Source organism: Equus quagga, chromosome 15, assembly GCF_021613505.1.
Source record: "Equus quagga isolate Etosha38 chromosome 15, UCLA_HA_Equagga_1.0, whole genome shotgun sequence".
Taxonomy (NCBI): domain Eukaryota; kingdom Metazoa; phylum Chordata; class Mammalia; order Perissodactyla; family Equidae; genus Equus; species Equus quagga.
In genome coordinates, this window is record NC_060281.1 from 72204082 (window position 1) to 72210081 (window position 6000).

The 6000-nt window shown below is 54.9% G+C and overlaps 1 protein-coding gene across 1 annotated transcript in view; it reads right to left on the reverse strand.

Moving 5' to 3' along the window:
- The window catches only part of HVCN1 (hydrogen voltage gated channel 1), a 33470-nt gene extending 32817 nt beyond the window's left edge, over window positions 1–653 (reverse strand). The window contains exons 1-2 of the mRNA XM_046640207.1: window positions 438–653; window positions 93–174 (exon numbers count right to left, since the gene is read on the reverse strand). The gene's annotated coding sequence lies outside the window, so the exon portion shown is untranslated. The remainder of the gene's footprint in view (window positions 1–92; window positions 175–437) is intronic.
- Window positions 654–6000: the final 5347 nt, after the last annotated feature.

The following is a 6000-nucleotide window of genomic DNA, read 5'->3' on the forward strand; positions in this document are numbered from 1 at the left end:
TCACCCCCACTTCTCTCCCTGCAGTCTTCCTAGGGGGCCCAGGCGGGGCAGGGTGGGGGCATGCATGAAACGACTTGGGGGTTCACACTGACCGGGTGTAAGTTCTGGTTCTGCCTCCTTGGCTGTGTGAGCCGCGGCAAGCGGCTCTGCCTCTCTGAGTCTCGGCTTCTTCACCTGTAAGAGGGGACAAGGATGGTACCTGCCTCACCTGTCGCCGCTGCGCGGTGCGGTGGTGGACGGCTCCCGGCCCCGGTGAGCGCTCCACGCACACCGGCGGTTCGTATCAACGCTCCCATTTTCAAGGGGAGGCGGCCGAGGCCAGGAGGGGCTTCCCTCCCGGTGCCGCGGGTCCCGCGTGCCGCGTGCCGCCCCCCGCCCCGGGCTCCGGTACCCCCTGGGCACGGCCGGGGTCCCGTCCTCGGAGGCCGAGCACCTACCCTGCGCCCGCCGCCCGGACGCCCGCCGACTGCGAGCCCTGCGCCCGCCCCGCCCGCGCTTCCTCCCGCCCCGCCCCGCCCGCCCCGCGGGGTCCCGGCTCCCGCCCGCGTCCCGGCGCCCCGGTCCCGGCCCGTCCGCGGGCCTCTGGCTTCCCCGCCGGCCCCTCCCGCTCCGCAGGCCACAGCCCGGCCTGGGCCTCCCGCCGCCCCGCAGACGGACAAAGGTCCCGCCTGGAGCCGATCGCGAATCACGGGAATGCTGGCCCCACGGCCGAGCCGAAGGGAAGGATGGGAGGAGGGAAGCACTTCCTTCCTCCGGCGGGGCCGCACGAGCAGGGGAGCGGGGCTGCTCCGGGCGGCCCCCCAGGGCTGAGCACTCAGGGGCGGCGAGCAGCTGGCTTGCCCTGCGCGGTGTCCGTCAGGCAGGGGGCAGAGGCTGGGCCCAATGTCCTAAGCGGGTGGCCAGCACTGAAACTGTCAGGGTGCCCCTGGGCGAGACCCGAGGTGGAGAGGGGGCACCCTGCTCCACGGCTGGGACTGGCAAGAGGGAGCCTTCTTGCCTGGAGCCTGAGCTCCTCTGTCCTCCCTGGGAGAACTCCTACTCACCTGCGGGGGCCCAGCCCTATGGCCCTCCCCTGCCTGCCCTCCCCTGCCCGGCTTCCCCAGACTCTGTTCATAGCTCATTTCTGGAGCTGTTCACACCGTGGAGTCAGTTCCCTTAGCCTCTGTCTTCCTGAAAGACCACTTGTCCCAAATTTCAGAAGGTGGGGGCCGTCTCCTGCACACCTCCCGCTCCTGGTTCAGCTGGGCCGGGCGTCTCCATTCCTTGGAGCAGTTGGTTTCCTGCTGCTGCTGTAACAAGCCACCACAAACCTAGTGGCTTCAAACACACAAATGCGTTACCTCAGGGCTCTGGAGGCCAGAAGTCCACACGGGTCTCGCTGGGCAGAAATCAAGGCGTTGACAGGACTGGGTTCTTTCTGGAGGCTCCAGGGGGCCCCCTCCTTGCCTTTGCCGGCTTCTGGCCTGCATGCCTCCGCTGCTGGTTGCATCGCTCCGACCCCGCTTTCATCATCGCGTTCTCCAGAGCTGACCCTCCTGCCCTCCTGCCTCCCTCTGACGGGGACGCTTGATGACACTGGGCCCACCTGCATAACCCAGGACACTCTCCCCATCCCAAGATCCTGGACTTAATCACACTGAAAGTCCCTTTTGCCACATACAGTAGCATATCCACAGGGTCTGGGGATCAGGGTGTGGACCTCTCTGGGGGGCCAGTATTCTGCTCACCACCTATCTTCTGCTGAGTCTGCTCTTCCCAATCCTGTCCCCCACCTCCTGGATAGCAGCCTTTTTAAAAAACGTCTCCGTCTGATCCGACTTCTCAGTCATATTTTGTTATTACGCAGTCCTATTCCAGCCTTAAGGTGTTGTCTGGTCCACTTTAAACTCCAACTTCGTATTTTATTAAAAACTTCCCCCCTCCCAGGGCCAGCCAGACAAGAGTGGAGAGGACATGTGGACTGGCCTGTCCCCGGCGTCCCCTCCCTCAGGGCTGGGGAAGGGAAGAGGGGGAGGGAACAGCAATCAGGCATCCCCTTCCCCGACTGCTCACCTCGAAGCTGCAACCCTGCTTCTGTTTTAACAACGGATCCCACCTGTAGTTGTAAGCTTAGCACAGGCAGCTGGCGGCCTCAACAGGCTCGGAGCCTGGCCCTGGCTTGAGCCTCCGGCTGACCGCTGTTGGAGGCATCGCTGGTTATTCTCCCCATGTGCTGCCTATTTGTCCACACTGCAGCGGCCCTGGGAAAGCCTGCAGCTGCCAATCTTACCTTCGCTTGGAGACTGGAGCCATCAGCAGGGACCTATTTTCAGGAATCAGGATCCTCAGGGAGCGGGTTAGCAAGTCTGGAGAGCTTAGTAATGTCCTCAATATTGCTAACTTCACTGAAATCCCTCTACTTCTCAGAGGACAGGAAAAGAGCTCAATTGTGTTATTACATCTTTATCCCAGCACAGAGTCTGGCGCATAGTAGGTGCTTTACATTCCTATTGCATAAATTAATAAATGAGTATTGAGCATAATAAGATAAGGGTGCCCACCATCACTGCTTCTGTTCCACATTGTACTGACAAGCCCAGCCAACGCAATAAGACAGGAAAAGAAACAAGAGGTACAAAGATGGAGAAAAGACAAACTATCGTTTACAATCAATGTGATCGTCTACCTAGAAAATCCAAGAGACCCAACTGATTACTATTGGATACCTAGTGTGTGGTAGGCCCTTTCTAGACACCTAACGTAAGATGAAGACACAGCCCTTGTTTTCAGAGAGCTCCCATTCTAGCTGGGGAGTTGAGGCCAACAGTCCTCAGGGCAGAGCCCCCTGTGATGGGCAGAAGGAATCCAAGAGGTCCGTGAACTTGAATGGGAAGAAATCATGCATTTATTTTCATTACCCTCTAACTGAAATTTAGCATTTCCTTCAATTATGAATGCAGGTGACCAACCACAGTTGTATTAGCAGTACCCATGACTTTGTCATCAATCAAAATCACAGATGTTTTCCGATCACAATATAGTTCTGGTAGACGTCTCAAAACGTAACTTACACTCCCCACTGCTTGAAATTTACAGTAGTTATTAAACCAGCTGTTAGTTCTTACAGTTTAATGTGTTAACAAAGAACTTCATATATTACTTTATCACAAATAATAAAAAATAATTCAATATATGCATTTTAAGATAATTGGTGCTCTTTTGTAGAATGATGCATTCTATTTTATGCATTTAAAAACAGTGCTTTGAAAAGAGGCCTCAGGTTACAAAAAAGCTTAGGTGCTCCTGCTTTAGAGGAAGGACTTGTCTGGTTTGGGCAATGCCAGCACAGTTCTCTTGCACAAAGGAGTTGCTGCCCCCCCCCGCCCCTCCTCCTTCACATTTCTTATCAAGCAGTGAACCCAGCTTGCTCAAGTACGGGTCAGTCATTGTCCCAGGAGCTTTCTGGATGTCCCACCTTTTGATGTTCATGGAGACTTGTGAGGAAGATCTAAGGAGGCCCTGGGGTCTGGGCCTGGTTGTGCCCCAGAACAGCTGGCGCCGGGCCGGGGCAGTGGCCAGTTCTAGCGTACCCAGCGGGAAGACAAAGGGCTGCCTCTGCTGATTTGGTTTCCTCCAGGGCAGTGTTTTCAGCTGCTGCAGCTGACCACGCCCCGTCCAGGGAAAAGCCAGGTTCTGGCTCGTGGAGAATGTGAGAAAATGGAAAGGAGGAGAGAGAAGTAGATGAGATCTCAGCCAGGGCCGGGCTTCTGGATTTCCCAGAGTTGTGTCTGCCGTCTGGGTCCAGGGGCTCCTTTTGCAACAGACATGATTCATCTACAGCAGCAACAGCCACACGAGGCTCTCTGCACAAGGCTCGGGTGCCTGTGCGTGGTAATGGAGCTGCATTAGCAGGTCGTGGCTAACTCGGACTCCTCTGATATGGGCTCAGACCTAGGCTTCCTAGTTCAGAATCACATGGAAACAGTAGAAAGATCACAGGAGTTGGCATCAAGGAGACCGTCCCTTCCCTTGCTAGATGAGTGATCTTCCATTACTTCAGCAGTCAGCTTCTGAGCGCCAGCTATGTGCTAGGCACTGAGAATACAGAGGTGAGTGAGATGGGCAGGTCCCACCTCCTCTCAACAAATTTACTCTCTGTAGGGAGGCACAGAAAGGCCAAATTATGAAATAAATGACCAGGGAGTGATGGCAGAAAATAATAGTGGTGGGGGTAGAGATGAAGCCCCACCAAGGTAGGATGGTCGGGGAAGGCTTCTCTGTGACATTCAAAGTAATACTGAAAGCTGAGGTACAGCCAACCATGAAGAGAGGGGAAATCCTTCTAAGCAGAGGGAACAGTATGTGCAAAGGGCCTGAGGTGGGAAAGAGCTTGGCCTGGTGAGAAATGCAAAGGAGGCCAGAATTACCGAAACGCGGTAGGAGGCGAAGAGAGTAGTGAGAAGTGGGTCAGAGCAAAGGGCAGAGGCCAGCAGGAGCTGCTACAGAGCTCACGCACAGCACAAGGAGCCATGGGGATTTTAAGGGTTTTTTTCTTATTGTGATAAAATACACGTAACATAAGCTTTACCATTTTAACCATTATAAAGTTTACAATCAGTAGCTTTTAGTACATTCACACTGTTGTGCAATCTTCATCAATATTCAGTTCCAGAACTTTCTCATCATCTCAAAAGGAGGTCCCGTGCCCACTACGCATTTACTCCCCTTTCTCCCTCCAGCCCTAAGCGCTCACTGATCTGCCTTCTGTCTCTATGGATTTGCCTATTCTGGACATTTCATGCCCAGAAGAAATGGAATCATACAGCACGTGGCCTCTTGGGAGTGGCCTCTTTCACTCAGCGTGTTTTCGAGGTTCGTGCATGTTGTGGCAGGTGTTGGTGCTTCATTCCTTCTGTGGCTGAACATCCCACCGCATGGACAGGCCCTGTTTTGCTTATCCACTCATCCACTGACACGGATCGGCTTTCCAGAGGTAACTGGTTGCTGGGTGGGGGCCAGACTCTAGGGAAGGCAAAGCGGAAGCACAAGTGAGAGACCCTGACGGCTTGGACTGGTGTGTTGGGGAAGGAAAAACCGCGTGGCTTTGGGATCCATTAGGGAGATGGAACTGGTGGGTGGACTGGACGTGGCGCGTGAGGAAGGGGTGGAGCACCTGGGTGACGGCGGTGCCGTCAGAGATGCAGAAGCCGGGGAGGCGACAGGTGGAGGGCATCCCAGTTGTTTCAGTAACGTTTGGCCTGAATCGTCAAAGTGGCGGTGTCACGTGGTCTGGAACTTGGCAGAGATGTTTAGGGTGTGATATCACGATAGAAGAAATACATATTTTGGTCTTTGTCCATGGCTCCTGGCCAGAGCTCCTGAAACCCTTGTCATTTCCTATGTGATAAGAGCACCAGGAGCATCTTTTCTTATAATACTTGGTTTTGTCCCCAGCTCCTGAACCCACTCCAGAGTGAAAAAGTGAAAGGAGCATCTTTCGTTATTCATAACAGGCCCCTTTTGAATGCCCCTGAGTTTATGGAAATGAGGTGACTTTTGGAAAGCCCCTAAGGATGGGGGGGCTGGTTGCCAGGGAAACCAACCTGTGATTAGAGAGTTGGAACTTTCAGCCTGGCAGCACCCCACTTCCCCCAACCCCCCATCCCCTGGGGACGAGAGAGGGTCTAGAAGTGAGTTATTCACCAACGGGCCATGATTTAGTCCATCATGCCTGTGTGATGAAGCCTCCATTATACCCCCCAACTGAAGGCTCTGGAGAGCTTCCCGGTGGAGCCCTCGGAGGGGCTGGGAGGGTGGGGCGCCTGCGGAGGGCACGGGAGCTCTGCACTCCACCCCCACGCCTTGCTCCACGCATCTCTTCCATCCGGCTGTTCTGGAGTTGTGTCCTTTACAATAAACCCTTAACTGTAAGGAAACCATTCTCCTGACTTCTGGGAGCCACTCCAGCAAATTCTCGAACCTGAGGAGGGGAACATGGGAACTTCTGATCTATTGCTGGTC